The sequence below is a fragment of the Triturus cristatus genome, chromosome 9 (genome assembly GCF_964204655.1).
Source record: "Triturus cristatus chromosome 9, aTriCri1.1, whole genome shotgun sequence".
Classification (NCBI taxonomy): domain Eukaryota; kingdom Metazoa; phylum Chordata; class Amphibia; order Caudata; family Salamandridae; genus Triturus; species Triturus cristatus.
Genome location: NC_140592.1, coordinates 617,889,728 through 617,904,807, shown reverse-complemented (window position 1 = coordinate 617,904,807; position 15,080 = coordinate 617,889,728). Strand labels below are relative to the sequence as shown.

General features: G+C 49.6%; 1 protein-coding gene across 2 annotated transcripts in view; it reads right to left on the bottom strand.

The window, feature by feature from the left end:
* The window catches only part of ARHGAP35 (Rho GTPase activating protein 35), a 409,579-nt gene that overhangs the window by 160,429 nt on the left and 234,070 nt on the right, over nt 1-15,080 (bottom strand). The window lies entirely within an intron of this gene.

Sequence of the window (15,080 nt, the reverse complement as noted above, 5' to 3'; positions counted from 1 at the left end):
TGAGGCAAGGTCATGAATCAGGAACAGATAATACTCAAAATAAAATCTCAAGCATGCGTACTCAGACCTACTCTTTAGATTCTGTTCCACCAATCAGTTTTTATTTTGACTGGGTTTTACGTCACCAGACGGCAACTTTCAGAGACCAGCAATATAGATCGATGTATCTATCCACTGCTTATTTTTGACTTTGTTTGCAGTCACACGCATTGAATTCGTTCCTCTGCCTATGTGCCCGTAGGCTACCAATCTGTTTGTATTACTCTGCGAACCTTATAGGAAAAGCATTTTGCAATTTGGGGCCCTAAGACACCCATCTCTAAGTGAAACAACAAACGGAAACAGACTAACAATGGAACAATCCCACTCCAAAATCAGCACCCTCTTAACACTTGACTTACTCAACAATAGTAAATGTTAATCAGGCAGATCAGATCCTACAGAAATTCCAAGTTTGTCTAATACAGTATACAAGTGTAGAAACTCACTCACTGTACAAGCAGAGATAATGAAGAAAGAAAAGCGATACTTATCGTTAACACTCTGTTTGCACGTACTAAAGCAATAATTTCACATGCTGTGCGCTCCTGCCATCTAGTGGTTGGCTTGGGACATTACAGGTTTATGTTTTTCTACAAAGGAGTTTTGGTTCCGAGGTGACCTTTGATACCTTCCACAATGCACCAGAGCACAGACCGCGATCTCGGTGTTCTTCCCCCATGACATGGTGTATATGGGCTGAGCAAAGTAAAATAGTGTTTGCACTGGAAAAAGATTTACAAGTGATAATAATGTACATTCACGTCAATATTAGTGTGATATGATAGAGTCTGGGGAGGTGGGTAGAGCGCAAAGGGATCTACAGCATTACAAGCTTCATACTGAGTCTTGCAGCTAAGAAAAACATTTCATTTGCAGCAAACAAATTTACAAACCATATACTGTGCAGACTGGAAAACAGTAGCCAAATCTCTCATGAGGTGGCTTGTGAGCAAAAATAGACGTCTGAAGCAAAGTTTTTAATGGGGTTTGCACAACTAATAGCGCTTGCCTGGCATGAACGTCCACACAATGGTACTGAGTGAGTGCTTGGATAGACAGCCATGTGAGAGATTACAAATATCTGCTCATTGGAATGGTTCCTAGGAATGCCATTGGGGCACCATTCTTGCAAGTCAATATATACCAGAGGTGAGACACTGGAGGTATATTTTGCTTTCGCTTAACAAATCTAGATGCATTTAACAATCCATCTTGCCGAACTATCCTTGGAAATGAGTTTCCAACATGTGGTTGTGCAACTGTTAAAGAAACTGGTTACACCCATTACTCTGCAGCAGGTGACTGCTACTTGCGTATAGATATTATTTGATGCCAGACTGTGTAATGAAGCTAGGATTACTTTTTTTTTTTTTTTAGTAATTTGTTTATTGATTTTACATAACATAACACGAGACCCATACAATGTTTCCGTCTACTCATAAATGCAGCACTTACTAATATACTGTCCAGTACACACATCAACAAGGTTATATGCTGTTCACATGGCATTTACATAGTTTGTATTGTCATACCATCGCTCACCGGATACAGTACACAGTCATCGATTCTACATAGCATAATATACGGCATATAATGCGGATAACACTTCTGATACTCTACTCCTCAATCTGTGACTCTAGGGGAGTAGATTCTTGCACCTCACTTCCACCGCCGCTCCCAACAGTATCTATTACCCACAAACGTTTTGCACAACGCCCAAAAAAGTTTAGGCCTATTACGTGGAGGCAATAAGTCACTATAGTTTTCAGTTTGGGTACTACAGAATAACATGTCCCTCGACCATTGCGCTATTGTAGGAAGAGGTCCTCGCGACCAGCATATTGCTACACATCTCTTTGCTAATAGCAGGCCCATATCTATCAGCCTTCGTGACACTTTAGGTAGGGCCTTGGAGTACCCAAGGAATGCTAGCATCGGATCCAGAGCTAGCGACAATCTCGTGATTTGGTTCAGTTCAACATAGACCTGACTCCAAAAATGAGCAATCCCAGGACACGTCCAGGCTAAATGAAAAAAATCTGCCATTTGGGTATTGCACCTATCACATGTAGGCTCCTCCCTTAAACCATATCTGTGCAGACGCTCTGGGGTGTAATAAACCCTGTTCAGGAATTTCAAATGTATTAGTCTATGCCTCCTGTTAAGGGAAATGCCTTTTGTGTTTATGCAACAATATAACCATATTTTCTCTGTAATGTCATGCTGTAGATCTCGCTGCCAAGCTAATCTTGCTTTAGTGTAACTGTGTTGTCTATTAGACATGGATAGTTTGTAAATTCTGGTTATCATCTTCGTGGGTGTCTGAGATTTGATGAGATTCGTCAGGGCTGGCAAATCCGGGAGTTCGGCCATATCCTCTCTAAGAATCTGTAAGCGCATGTCGAACTCTGTGAAACTGAAATTGTGCAAGAGGGGTCAGTGATACCTCAGTCCCGCCCATGGCACCCCAACTCTTAGTCACTCCATCTGTAAATAGGTCGCCCATATGTTGCACACCCTTTACCCAAAGTGCTGTCACTACCCCTTTATCCGTACATGGTGGTAGCCATTCACACCAATCTAGCCTGGCAGCCGGGGAATACATAATCCCACCCGCTTGTTGCTGTAACAAATAGTGCCAAGTATGTATCACTGTATTTAGCGAGTCGAGAAATCCCGTACGTCTATCAGGCGGCGAAAACAACAAAGCAGGCAGAGGTCTAGGGGCAGCCACTACTGTTTCAATACAGATATAAGGGATGTCAAATGGACCATGTACCCATTGGTATGCCTGCTCTCCCTGCGCAGCTTTATAATATAAATCTAAGTCAGGCGCGCCTAATCCCCCTCACTGAATACGGGAGGGTAAGTGTCCGCCAGCTGGTGCATGCCTGTTTCCCTGCCCATGCGAGAAGAATCATGAGGGACTGGAAGCTATGAAAAAATACTTGCGGCAGCACCATGGGGATATTTGTGAAAAGGAAAAGAAAATGTGGTAAAATAACCCTTTTCACAATTGACACTCTGCCCAGCAGAGAAAATGGGAGCTGAATCCACCCATCAATGTCGTCCTCAAGTTTGTTAATTGCTACATCGTAATTTTCTCTAAACACCACTACCGAATCCGTGTGTATCTTAACTCCCAAATACCTCACCGCATCTTTGGACCATTGTAGTGGAAAATCGGGCTCAATTTGATTTGTGGCTGGGGTCAGAGGAAACATTATGGACTTATTCCAATTCACCCGTAAACCAGACATAGTACCGTAGAGTACCACCTGCCGCAGAAGGATTAGTTACTTACCTGTAATCCTAGTTCTCTTCCAGGGGTATCCTCATCAGTCATAAGCATTAGAATATTCCCGCCCATGTGCGGGATCCCGGAAACAGTATATTATATGTGCCCCACATATATATATCCATACATATATATCTATATGTATACACAAGCAATTGCAGCCAATAAACCCTAGAGCTGAACCATGCTGTAAGGAATTTCCACTATACATAAAAAAATAGCATTATAAACACAAGAAACAACATTATAACTTGTTTAGAAACTGTTTTAATGCTCAGAAAACAGCAGAAATTCTTATAAAACACTGAAAGCATAGGAAGCTCCCAGGCTGCATTGCAAATACCCAGTCTAAAAAGACTGAAAAGCTAACTAATAGCTGCATAGCAAAACACTGACACCGTGCCTTTAAGGCACACCTGACTCCCACCTTCCCATCATGCCTCAGGGGTGGCAGTTAGGTCAGTTGTTCTTTGCGGAGACTGAAAAGTCATGGCACAAAGAAATAGTAAAGTCTGAAAAAGATAGCACACCTTTGCCCGGGGAGGCGGGAGGGTTGCTTATGACTTTGATGAGGATACCCCTGGAAGAGAACTAGGATTACAAGTAAGTAACTAATCCTTCTCTTCCAGGGGATCCTCATCAATAGTCATAAGCATTAGAATAGAATAGCGAGCCTCAGCTCATCCCCCTGCGGGCAAAGGAAAGAAACAGAGAAGGAACAGTATGCTTAGATAGACCCAGCTACCCAAAAAGGTTCCTCAAGGAGGCTTGGCCTACTTGGGCATCCGCCCTGGAATCGGGTTCTAGGCAGTAGTGCCTGGTAAAGGTGTGAACCGATTTCCAGGTGGCCGCCTTGCAAATCTGCCATTGGAACGTCATGCAAGAAAGCTACTGTGGCCGCTTTCCCCCTAGTAGAATGAGCCTTAGGGGCCAAAGGTAAGGACCTTTTCGCCAGCTGGTAGGCTAGGGTAATGCAGGAAACAATCCATCTAGAAATGGATCTCTTAGCTGCCGGGAAGCCTGTTCTCATGGCGCCATAGTTGACAAATAGTTGATCCGTCTTCCTAATGCCTTTGGTACTTTCCAGGTAGAATTTAAGTACCCTCTTGAGGTCTAAGGAGTGGAGCGACCACTCAGCCGGGGTCGCTGGATTCGGGAAGAAGGATGGAAGAGAAATGGACTGATTAATATGAAAATCGGACACTACCTTAGGGAGAAAAGATGGATGTGCCCTCAAGACCACTTTGTGCTGGTGAAAAACTGTGTACGGCTTTTTAGTACACAGCGCCTGGATTTCGCTTACTCTGCGTGCCGGTGTAATGGCTACCAGAAAAGCGGCCTTCCAAGACAGATGCTGCAAGGAAGCTCTGTGGATTGGCTCAAAAGGTGGGCTCATCAATTTGGACAACACTAAGTTCAACTCCCACGGAGGAGAAGGGTTTCGAACAGGGGGGTAAACTTTCTTCAACCCCTGTAAGAAGTCCTTGACCACCTGCATCTGGAAAAAGGAAGGTTGATTGGGAGACCTCCTGTACGCTGTAATGGCAGACAAGTGGACCCTGATTGATGCATACTTTAAGCCTGATCTCACTAAGTGCAGAAGGTAAGGGAGAATGACATCCTCCTGCCCCTTCGTAGGATCAAGGTGATTCTCTCTACACCAAATGAAGAACCTCTTCCACTTAAACGCATAAGACGCTCTCGTGGAGGGTCGCTTCGCTTCCCTCAGAATATGCTTGCAATCAGGCGGCAGACCTAAATGTCCGTATTGCAGGACCTCAGGAGCCATGCTGTTAAGTTCAGTGAGGGAAGGTTGGGATGCAGAATCCTCCCGCCCATCTTGGACAGCAGGTCCGGCCTGCAAGGCAGTCGCCTGTGAGGCCGCACTGAGAGATGGAGAAGGTCCGGGTACCACCACTGGCGCGACCAGTCCGGAGCTATGAGGATCATCTTCATGTCGGATCTGAGCAGCGTGGATACCACCTTCGGAATCAGAGGCAGGGGCGGAAAGGCGTAGGCAAATGTCCCTGACCAGTCCATCAAAAGAGCATTCCCCCTGGTCCCTGGACGGTGGAATCTGGACGCGAAGGCGTGGCATTTTGAATTTGTCGTCGTCTGCAAACAGATCGATTTCTGGACGACCCCAACAATGGAACAGGTCTGCCACCACTTCGTTGTGTAGCACCCAGTCTGGCTGATCTTCGAAGTGCCTGCTGAGTGCGTCTGCCTTGATGTTCAACTCCCCCGGAAGGTGCACTGCCACTACCGAGAGGTTCCGGGCGAGCAGCCAGTGCCAGATCGCCTGTGCCTCCAAGGAAAGGGGGCATGACCGAGTCCCGCCCTGTTTGTTCAGGTAGAACATGGTCGTGGTGTTGTCGGTCTGCACCAGGACTGAATCGGCCTTGATTGCAGGGAGGAACACCTTTAGAGCAAGGTGGACTGCCCGAAGTTCCAGCATATTTATGTGGTAGCCCTGCTCTTTTGTAGACCACCGACCCTGTATTTGGAGGCACCCCATGTGGGCCCCCCAACCTTGCAGCGACGCATTTGTCACCACCGATTGCACCGGAAGTGGCTGGTGAAACGGGACTCCCTATAATGAACAAAGGGAGAGCTAGGGACAACAAGGAGGGGTTGTGTCCGTATCCCCTGGAGTTAGGTAAGTTTAATCAAAGGAGGACACGCCCAGTAAGGTATGGTACGGTCAAATGAAGCAAATGATTGGGAACCCACCAAGTGGGTTAGAAACGGGACTCCCACCATCAGATTGTCCTGACGAGTCCACCATGCAAGGGAAGATTTCGCCACCTGGGAGAGAGAGATTTGATCTCCCCAACGGCCTGTGGACTGATCCCATTGGTCCTCTAGAGCTTGCTGCAAAGGTCTCATTCGCAGTCTGGCGTTGGGAATGAGAAAAATGCAGGACGCCATGGATCCCAGCAGAGATGCTACCTGCCGGGCTGACGGCAGGTAGCATCTCTCCCCCGAAGGATACGCTTTTCCCACGCTTGTGTCCAGAACGGAGCCAAGGTAGTGGATGGACTGAGTGGGCTGCTGCACGGACTTTGCCATGTTGACGTGAAGGCCGAGAGCGTGCAACTGTCTCAGACAGGTCTGGAAGTCTTTCTTCACCTGCTGCTGGGATGGAGCCTTCAGCAACCAGTCGTCTAAGTAAGGGTAGACGAATAGACCCTGCTTGTGTAGGCAAGCCGCCACCACTGCCATACATTTGGTGAAGACTCGCGGAGCCGACTTGAGCCCGAATGGAAGGACTTTGTACTGATAATGCTTGCTTCCGACCACAAACCGCAAGTACCTGCGGTGAAGTTTCGCAATTGAAATGTGGAAGTACGCATCTTGGAGGTCCACCGAACACATCCAATCCCCTACTTGCAGATGTGGACATATTTGTTGAAGCGCCAACATACAGAACTTCTCCTTGACGATGACTTTGTTTAGGCGACAAAGGTCCAGAATCGGCCGAAACTTGTGCTCTTGATCTTTTTTGGGCACAAGGAAGTACCGGGAGTACACTCCTTTTCCGACCTGCGAAGGAGGAACTTTTTCTATGGCCTGGTTTTGCAGAAGGGCCCTCACCTCCTTTTGGAGCAGTTTTAAGTGGTGAGGACGGGACTTTTTTTGGGCGGGATGTCGTTTGGATGCGCTCGAAAACGTAGCGCATATCCATTTCGCAGTATATTCAGCACCCAGCGATCTTTTGTGATGCTGTCCCACTCTGCCAGATGTTGTGACGCACTTCCCCCCCACTGGAGTGGGCAACGGTCGTAGAGGAAGCCACAGCTCATGACTTTCCTCCTCTTGTGGTAGTGGAGGACTGCTGCTGGTGTCCACCTCTGCCGGATTTTCCGCCTCGAAACTGCGATTTTCCTTGGGTTTTACTCTGAGACCACTGAGGGGTTTGAACCCTCTGTTGAGGCCCCTTGCGTTGGGTGGGTCGAAAACGGCGCTTGAATTCCTTTTTCTTCTCCAACCCCACAGCTTTGAGGGTGTCCAGTTCAGTTTTCATGCGCCCCATCTCCTCATCCGTGTGAGTGCCGAAGAGGGAGGTGCCAGAGAACGGGAGGTTTAAAATCCGTTGCTGCGCATCCGGCTTGAGCCCTGTCAGCCACAACCAGGACGACCTTCTGGCGCACACGCCGTGTGTGTAAGAATGGGCTGAGAGCAGCGCACCATCTGCCGCCGTGCTAATCGACTGATTAGCCACCAGAGACCCTTCCGTGACTATTTCTTCGAAGTCCTTTTGGTCCTCCTTGGGGAGCTTGGACTTTAACCGCTCCATCGAGTCCCAGAGAGCCCTATCGTATCTGCCCAACAGCGCTGCCGCGCTGGAGATCTTGAGGGAAGCCGTTGCGGATGAGCAGGCCCTGCGCCCCCAGGAGTCCTGGGTTCTGCTCTCCTTATCCGGAGGAACGGAAGAGGAGGCCGATACCGTCTGACCCTTTCTGGCAGCCGCCACTATTACTGAGTCCGCAGGAGGGTCCATCTTCACAAAGACAGGATCAGAGGTAGCCGGCTTATATTTTTTGAGGATACGAGCCGGAACCGCTTTGACGGTCGCCGGGGTGAGGAATGTGTCCATGACGGGTTCCATGATCCCTGGGACCAAAGGCAGCAGTGGACGAGAGGCAGACTTCTGGTGAAGTGTTTCAAAAATCACTGACGTGGTGACTTGGGGGACTGGCATCTCAAGCCCCAACTTCTGCGCCCCCCTCTGCAGCACCTCCTGGTAGGTGTTGATGTCGTCTATGGGCGAGACCCTGGACACTGGGCTGCCCGATAGCGTGGGTGAATAGTCCCTTATTGAGGACCTGGTGGACGAGGAAGATGACGGTGATGGTGACCTCCGCTCCCTGCGATGATCACGAGCCCGTGATCCGGCTGAACGCCCCTCCCGCCTGGGGGAGCGCGATCTGCGTCGCCGGCTGTCAGGCGACTTCTCACGTGCTGGTCTGGGAGGACTTGCTCTGTCCACAGCCTCCACCAGCCGTTGCAGCGGAGAGTCATGCACTTGACTGACATATTCCCACAGTCTCCTTGTAGCCCCCGAGTCCTGCCAATGATGTGCTGGCAGCAGCCATCTGGGCGACAGTCGTACCGCAGAAATGGTCCCTTGAGTCTGAGGGGGAAGACCTACAGGGTCAGCTGGCAGGTTCTCGCGGAATTGCCGGTCGTGGAGATGCCCCTGAGCGTGAGGAGGAATGGCGCGAAGCCGACTGTCACCAGGACCACCGACCTGTCCGAGGCCTGTCTCGACGTCGAGCGCGGTCTTGACGTCGATCCGTGGCTTCGTCTTCTTTCTCGCCGGGACTCGCCCCTTCTCGACGTCAAACGACGCCTCGATGTGGACCGGCGGCCATGTTCAGTGGGCGAAGAATGCCGCCTCGACGTCGAACGGCGGAGTGAAGCCGACGACGGAGGCCCTCTTTCCCTCGACGCCGAACGCCGTGTTGACGCCGGCGGAGATGCTGCCACTCTCGACGTCGACGTGGATGGCACCCTCGACGCCGAACGCTGTCTGGATGACAACGGCGGATGACTGCCCTCTACGTCGATCGCTGATGGGGTCGCGACGACGGAGGGGATCGTGCCCTCGACGACGGAGGGGTGACACTCCTCAACGCCGATCGTCGCCTGGTTGACGACGGCGGAGAGTCCCTGCTCCTCGACGCCGATCGTCGTCGAGATGACGACGGCGGAGGTTCCCTGCTCCTCGACGCCGATGGGTTGACGACGGCGGAGGTTCTCTGCTCCTCGACGCCGATCGTCGCCTGGTTGACGACGGCGGAGGTTCCCTGCTCCTCGATGCCGATCGTCGCCGGGTTGACGACGGCGGAGGGGTGGGGTCTCTCGACGCCGATCGTCGCCGGGTTGACGACAGCGGAGAGGCTCTAGTTCTTGACGCCGATCGCCGCCGAGTTGACGATGGCTGTCTGGACTTCGACATCGACGACGTACCTGCTCTCGACGGCGAGCCCGCTGTCGAAGGTCTCTTCTTTGAAACATGGCCTACCGGAAGATCTTTCCTCAGCGCCGGTCCCGACGCTGAGGCGGAAGGACGAGAGGACTTGCTTCTAGATGTATCTCTAGGCCTCTTGGAGCCCTTCCTCACCGGAGATCGCCCTCTGGCTGGTTGTGCCAGGCCATAAACGCGAATTCGCTCTCTGTCCTTCAAAGTTCTCTTGGACAGGCTCTGGCAGTGAGGACATGTCTTGGAATCATGATCCTCCGGTAGACACAGGATACAGACCCTATGAGAGTCAGTCCTGGCCTTCTTCTTGCCACAAGCAGGGCAAGGATCGAAAAGAGATGGCATTTTAAAGTAGAAAAAATGCCCAAAACTGCCTAAAAAAAGACAGCCTCTTACTTCCTTAGATGTAAAACGTCGAAGTAAGGGAAAAAACAGTTGAAAAACAGACAATATTTTCTGACAAACTCAGAAAAAAGTGGAGCTCTGTTGCCAGGATCCTTCCAGAAGGAGCCGGAAAGAACAACTGACCTAACTGCCACCCCTGAGGCATGATGGGAAGGTGGGGTGCAGGTGTGCCTTAAAGGCACGGTGTCAGTTTTTTGCTTGCAGCTATTAGTTAGCTTTTCAGTCTTTTTAGACTGGGTATTTGCAATGCAGCCTGGGAGCTTCCTATGCTTTCAGTGTTTTATAAGAATTTCTGCTGTTTTTCTGAACATTAAAACAGTTTCTAAACAAGTTATAATGTTGTTTCTCGTGTTTATAATGCTATTTTTTTATGTATAGTGGAAATTCCTTACAGCATGGTTCAGCTCTAGGGTTTATTGGCTGCAATTGCTTGTGTATACATATAGGTATATATGTATGGATATATATATGTGGGGCACATATAATATACTGTTTACGGGATCCCACACATGGGCGGGAATATTCTAATGCTTATGACTATTGATGAGGATCCCCTGGAAGAGAACTGGGGATAGATTAGTCTCTGGATGGCTGACGTACAATAAGGTATCGTCCGCGTAGGTGGAAATAATCAGCTCATATGTGGGGTACCGTATGCCTCTATGGCTATGATATTCTCAAAGGGCACAGGCAAAGGGTTCATCTGCAAAAGCGTATAAAATGGGGGACAGGGGGCAGCCCTGTCTCGTACCTCTTGAGATTGGAATAGGATTGGTGACTAAGTCACCTATTTTAATACGTGCCGTAGGGGAATATTTCCGCACCTCAAGTAACTGTAACCATCCCAACTCCCATCCTTGTAAGGACTTGCTTCAAAAAGGCCCATTCAACGGAGTCTAATGCCTTCTCCATATCTAAAAAAAAAAAAAAAAAAAAAAAAAAAACGCTAGAGCCGGAATCTCTGGCCTAGTATGTTGTATGGTAGCAAAAACTGTCTGAAGATTGTACGTTAGGTTCCTGCCTGGAACGAAACCGGCTTGTTCCGGTGCTACTAAGGTAGGCACCAATGGGATTAGTCTGTTCGCAAGTATTTTCGCAAAAAGTTTTGTATCTACGTTCAACAGGGATAGGGGCCTATACGATGGACAGCTGTCTCGAGGTTTGCCCAGCTTTAGGATTGCGACTATGATAGCTTCCCTCATAGAAGGCGGCATCGTACCGGTAACACACATAGTGTGAGCAACTGCGGCAGCAGCAACTCTAGAAAAACCTTATAAAAGGCAACAGTTAGGCCATCACCTCCCGGAGCATTCCCCTTTCAATGGGTCGCATCAGAAATTCACGGTGAGTATTAGTTAGCCATGGCAACTTAATATGGGCCAAAAAGTCAAGTATTTGCTCTTTCGTACTACCACCCCGGGTGGCATATAGCTCTGAGTAATATTGCCGGAATTGCTCCGCCACTTCCGTCTCAGTGATCAGAGTGTCACCCTGTATGGTCGCAAGTTCCAGAACTACAGATTTGTCTCTTCTTTGTTTGAGTAGCTGTGCGACTACCGCCCAGGGCGTCCCCCCCCCTCCCCATAGACCCGAGTAGTAGCGTATTTGCCAAAATGTTTAATTTCTGCATCGGCCTCTGTATGATACTCTTCTATGGTCTGTTTCAGTTCTTGAGCGATCTCTTCGGTAGGACGAGCCAGCAAAGCCTTTTCCAAATCTGCTAATTTATGTTCTAGAGATGCAAGTCGGGTCCGGATCGACTTAAGGACCCCTGCGTATTTATATATAGCTACGCCTCATATATACACTTTAACAGTGTCCCACACAGTCTGAAAGGAGTCAACTGAACCTACATTCTTTTAAAAAAAACACTTCAATAGCTTCAGCCATTTCTTCCCTGAAAACTGTGTCTAGTAAGGAATAAGGCGGAAACCTCCAGGTAAAGGGGGGTATACGTGCTTTTGGAGCATTTAGCATCAATAATATTGGGGAATGATCAGAGTACGTGCGGGGGAGGATCTTACATGCACTTATTTTTGTGAAAAGGTGCCGAGCTATAAACCAGTAATCGATTCTAGTATGCAGATCATAATATGCAGAGTAGCGAGTGTATCCCCCTTGCGCCGGATAATGCTGTCGCCAGACATCAGTCAGATCAAAGGGCACTAGTGCGCTGTCCATAGCTCTAGCGGACGCTGATATGCGTCTCTCCTGTCCCCAGATCTATCCAATGTGGGGTCCATAACAAAATTAAAATCACCACCCCATACAATTTGACCACCCACGTGTAATCCTACCATGTCAGCCAGCTGCCTATAAAAGTCCGGGGCATCGTAGTTTGGGCCATAGACATTGACCAGAAGCAGCTCCAGACCCTTTATCCTGCAACTGGTGATCGAAAACCTGCCTCCCTCTAGGGTTCACCCACGTAAGGACGCCTCTGCATGTGTAGTAAAACCCGCTGCGTGGATGTTGCCCTGCAGTCCTCTAGTGCGCAGTATAGGACTATCTAGTCGGAGGTGTGTTTCTTGCAGAAGTGCTATGTTGATACCATGCCCATTCAAGTACCTCAGTATCTTACGCACCTTTCTGTGGTCATTAAGGCCACGTACATTCCATGTAATAGCACTAACAGTGTCAGGGTTAGCGATTCTACAGGATTACTCCTCATCTGTCATAAAGGTGTTCTATATACAATTGCCTTGCTGCATGTGTCGTCAGGTCAGCATGTGTGCAAAACACAAACATAATTTGCAAACATGACAAAAACAGTCAATTGGAGTCTCAGTACCATCCCTCCCCCCACCCACGCCAAGCTATGCCCAACTGCGCATCGGCGAAATCCCACTTCAAACACCCTGATTATCATAACAAAATAACATCAAATGATTCTGTGAGTGTAATTACTGAAATGATACACAAAGTGTGGAGCATACACGTGGGCGGATGTTGCCTGACTCTGTAATAGGCAGTCTACTATTAAGTAATAGTTAGTAACCGTCCGCCAATATTAGCGCAGAGCGTGTTGAGTCTCGCATCAGCCCTTCCCCCACCTCTCTAAGCTCATCACACTTGTCTCAAAGCCATCTATATATCAAAACCATTTCTTGTATGTAACCACAGACTGCCCGTCTAATCAATACTTCCTCTCATCACACTTGGAGCCAGTCTTGTCGCAAATCATATTACCCCAATCCTCCTCGCCAACCACACGCCAAATGTTCCCATCTTATCTGTAAGGAAGAAGGGCCTTCTTATCAGTCCTGTTCCTCGAGGCCGCTTCCACTCGCACCCTCCATTGCAGCACGCTCTGGACTCTGCCTATGTTCTTTAGCCCACTCCTTCAGGGCCTTCTGTAGCGCTTTGGGATCTGATTCTGGATTGACCCAGTCAGTTGACACGCAGCCTCGCCGGGTATAACATTGCATAGTCCAGATTCTTGTCACGCAGTTGTTTCTTGAGCGCTGCAAATCGCTTGCGTGCTTCTTGCACTCGGGTGGTGAAGTCCGGGTATAGCGAGATCGCCAAGCTCTCATACTGCAGAGATTTTTTCTCTCTTGCAAGTCTCAAAGCTGTGTCGTGATCTCTATAGTTCAGGAGCTTCGCAATGATAGGGCAGGGTGGAGCACCTGGGGCTGGACGAGGGTCCAGTGAACAGTGGGCTCTTTCCACCACAAACATATGGGAGAATTGCTCAGGGCCTAACAGGTATGGAGTAGCTTTTCCACAAAAAGCTCCATATTCCCTACATGCGTGGATTCTGGTAGACCCATGATGCGTATGTTGCATCTCCGAGAACGGGCCTCAAGGTCCTCTGCTTTATCCTGTAGTGTTTGCAGCACTGTGTTCATCCATTTCTGCATACTATCCAGTTCCATCTGAGACTCTTCAACTTCAGTGATTCTGCGCTCCGCCATGTCCATCCTCTCCACTTGCTTATCCATTCTCTGACATTCTATCCATCCGAGACGATAGAGTCTAATTTGGAGTCGATGGCAGATAGACTGGCTTGTAGGTTGGTCTGCATTGTAGCGAGCATGGTCCGTATATCGCCCTCCAACTGTTTCAGACTATCCACTGTTGGCGCATGTGTCCCCTCCGGAGCATCATCGCTGGTCTTGCTCTTCTTCTGCTGATCACAGGTGAGTCGCGGTTGGTTTCTGTCCACCCTCCCCATAGCAGAGGCGTGTAATATATAGGTGATGTGGATCCTGGCTATCAGCAGGCGCTGTGCAGCGGGGCCTCCCCCGCTAGGAGGAGAACTGTGGGTAAGGGGCTGCTGCCCAAGGGCTGCGCAACAGCAGCATATCGTTACTTTCTCTTGGAGGGAGTTTGAGCTAGTTATAGGCGTGTGGAAGGATCGCCCCACCGCAGTCCTGCATCGGGATTCTCGCCCTCACGGCACGGTTTTGCACAATATGGACCTCCCGATGTTCCGGGCTCCACGCTATGGCACCACACAATGCACAACCGTTATACAGCAATCTCCATCTCGTCCACACTCCAGTTGACTTGCTGCACGTCCAGGGGCTCCTAGTCGCAACCGGAGCAAAAGATCGCCGAATTCGCGCCCCATACCGCTCATGTGAGGGCTTACTATTCCATATGCAAGACAGGATGTTTAGAGGTCGCAAGTAGTCCTCAATGTGGGTAATGACCCAACATTAGCAGCAGCAGTGGAGGGGTATGCGGATTTCCCCCTCCATAGATGTTGGAACGTCCCACGGATCACTCACCACCAGAGTGGGGCGCAGCACAGCAGCCACTAACCTTGTTCGGGCAGCGTCCCCCTGGCGAACCGGAGTTATGAATAGTGCAGCCAGGCCCTCTCGTCGCGTACGGCTCAGAGCGGTAGGGGACGTCAGGGTTTTTTTCGCTGTTAGTAGCCGCTCAGTAGCAGCGTCGCATCGGGGGCAAACAGCGCTAGTGTGGCTTGCACGGCTTCGGGAGGTTTTATCAGCCGCATGCTCGTCTCACCGACAGTACCGCTCAGGGTCGCGTCTGCAGGCGGGCCCTCTCCTTCAACGGCGTCGCAGATCCCGGAGCGCGGACTTCAGCCGCGAGCCCCGCTCCGCGTAGCTGCCGTCACTGGGCGTCTCCAAAGCTGGTAATGCCCGCTATGCACGGGAACGGCCTTCCGACCCTGAGGAAAGGGAGCGTATAGAAGCTGGTACCGCTCTAACGCAGGATACTTGTTATATTATCGGATGGCAGGACGGAGCTCAAAGCCTAAGCGGCCATCTTCGTTGCAGGCAAGCTCCGCCCCCCCATGAAGCTAGGATTACTAAACATATATACGTTTTATTGGATCATACTCTGCTCTTTAGTGGTATATTAGATACACAC